The sequence below is a fragment of the Sycon ciliatum genome, chromosome 7, assembly GCF_964019385.1.
Source record: "Sycon ciliatum chromosome 7, ocSycCili1.1, whole genome shotgun sequence".
Taxonomy (NCBI): Eukaryota; Metazoa; Porifera; class Calcarea; order Leucosolenida; family Sycettidae; genus Sycon; species Sycon ciliatum.
In genome coordinates, this window is record NC_088649.1 from 7796111 (window position 1) to 7799096 (window position 2986).

A 2986-nucleotide genomic window follows, 5' to 3' on the forward strand; every position below is an offset into this window, starting at 1 on the left:
AGACCTCTTCCCTGTGAGATACTCTGTTCTCTGTTCTCGCTTCCATACCTCACTCGTTATTCGGTTCACATCTGGCTTCCGCCTACTACCCTTCACTTTGTGTGTTTTCGCCATTGCTGTCTATGTCTCTGTTTGTTCCAGTGATATCTGGAGCGATAACAAGCAGATGATAGTCTTGTTATGACTGACATTTGAATTGTAGAGCCTTCCTTTGAATAACATATTGAGAGGAAGCCTCTCCGAATAGTATGAAAGGTCAAAAGGGATTATCCGCATCATTAGTTTGCTATAATGCATGGATGTGCGTATGCGTGAGAAGTATGTACTTGTGCGTTTGCGTCTGTTTGTGTGCACCAGTTTGACCAAAGAGTTACGACTGTCTAGAATTACTCTTTTGTAATCAATTTTGCTAGTGATGTCTGTATCAGATCCACTAGGATGGAGCCATCCGCACCAATAGACAGTGTTACTTTCAGGATAGCAGATGAATCTTGTTTGATCGCCGGACGGATACCTTGTCCCCGTAAATTTGAATCACCCACTTACTTATGTGTGACGGGCCCGTGGCTGGGATCATTTTAATGCATAATAATAGGCAATGTACATATACCAGGTGGTTGAAAAATTATAAGCCCAGTCTCTTGTAGAAGCCCAGTCTCTAATATGAGCCCGGGGTGCGGACTGGTTGAAAAAATAGAAGTGCTGGGCTTATAAATAAATAAATAAATTTGAATAGATTTTTGGTTGGAGGAAAGCAAATCAGCACATGAGGCACAGAAGCCATAATTTCGACTAGGTTCCATGGCATGGGTGTTCATGCAAGCGCCCTGCGTTGGTTTGCGTCGTACCTCGCCGGGAGATCTCAGCGTGTCGTCACGCAAGCCAGCCAGTCTTCAAGTCTTGCAGTGTCTCGAGGAGTTCCTCAGGGAAGTATTTTAGGCCCTACCCTCTTTAATGTCTACCTGAGGGACCTTCCCCGGCTTGCGGAGACAGCGGGTTCAAAATTACTGATGTGCGCAGATGACAAGACAGTCTACTCTAGTGATCCGTCGAAGGCGCGTTCCGAAGCCAAGTTGTCATCGGCACTGGAGATACTAAACAACCACCTTGGCTCCATTGGTATGCAGATAAATACCGACAAAACCGTAGTCATGCAAATCCATCCCAAACGTGCCACAGGGAGTCAACAACAACAACAAAGGCAACAACTGCAAATCACCTTGTCAAATGTTACGCTAGGGGAAGTGGAAAGCACCAGATGCTTAGGAGTCGTTGTTGACAATAAGCTGTCCTTTGACCAACACATTAACAATGTCGTCCGGAAAGCCTCACGGAAGATCGGTGTACTGCGTCGATCTTTCCGCCAGATGAACCTGTTTGCCCGCCGTACTTTCGTTGTCGGTGTTATTCAGCCTGATCTAGAATATGCTCTCCCTGTATACCTTTCGTTTATATCCGCTAAAAATAGAAACAAGCTAGCCTCACTCCACCGGCGCGCTGTACGAGTTGCTTGTGGCACATCACCCCAAGCTAATATCACGCCACTTCTTCACCACCTCAATGTTTCCTCTTTCCAATATCGATCAGTATTTTTGTTCATTGTATTCATTTTCCACTGTTACTGTATTAAGCCGGCTGTTTGCTTGCAGTCTCTCTTTCCCATCTGTACGTCTACCCGAACTACTCGCGGCTCTACAACTCATAACATGAGTATCAATCGCTATAGATCTATGTCTGGCTTTCTGTCCTTTTCAAGTAAATCGGCTCTTGTTTGGAATTATTTACCAGACGACCTGAAGTCCTGCACTACAATCGCAGATTTCCGCGTCAAATTGGCTATTTGGCTAAAAGACAGCTTAACTCTTAATCATTGTTGTGATTTGCTTTCAAGCAATGTGCATAATCAGTAACTTGATGTTGCTGTTTTTGTTTTTGTTTTTTTTTGGTTTTTTGGTTTCCCGTTCTCGGGGCCTTCTATTCGGTACTCTTTGTAGTTGTACTTCTGTACTGTTGAGCTATCCGAATTCAAATAAACATTTAAAAAAAAAAAAAAGCCTTTCGTACCATTACTCTTCAAGTCTAATACAATGGTGATTAATAAGGTAGCAAGCAAGTCCTTATAACCGGCACTTTGGCGGTCAGAGCATTGACAAAAATAGCACTTGAAAAATAGCGCTAGTGGCGCCAACAACATATTTGGTGGTCAGACAAATCTCACCTTGCTGTGCTGGAGGCAGTGTACATTGCCAAACTGAAGCCTGAACTGCGCGTGCAAAAGAAACATGTGCGAAAGTTGTCACTGTTTTGACATTGTAGTACCTTGGTCTGATATTGGTAATATTCATTGTCTCACTGTGTAGTTGGTGCCACTAGCGCTATCTTTTAAAGTGCTGTTTGATCTATGCTCTGACCGCCAAATATGTTGTTGGTGCCACTAGCGCTATTTTTCAAGTGCTATTTTTGTCAATGCTCTGACCGCCAAAGTGCTGGTGATAAGGACTTGCTTGCAACCTTGTTAATCACCATTGTATTCGACTTGATGGGTACTCAGTAATGGTACGAAAGGCCTAGTCGAAATTATATGGCTTCTGTGCTTCGTGTGCTGAAATAATATCACGGTTCACGTGAGACTAGGCTGGAAGCCGAGTACATGTATTCCGCATCCAACGTGGGAACGCCACCACCCTCTAGGATCAAATGCGCAGATGCAGCGCCTAAACGGTGGGAGGTGAGTAGATCAGACCCACCACCAAGTGGTCAAAGACCGATATCCCATTAGCAGCATCCATGGCTGGGCTTATAATGGAGATGATACGGTACTAACCAAAACATAAAATTGATACATTTTCTGCACACCTTGGCGCACCACTCGTCATTGTCATACAGCACCTAATTGCAGATCTACTCACTTTCTTGTTAGCTTTCAAAAGTTTTCTGTTTCACTCTGATGATGGGCCAGACCTGAACATTTAGAGAACATTTCAAA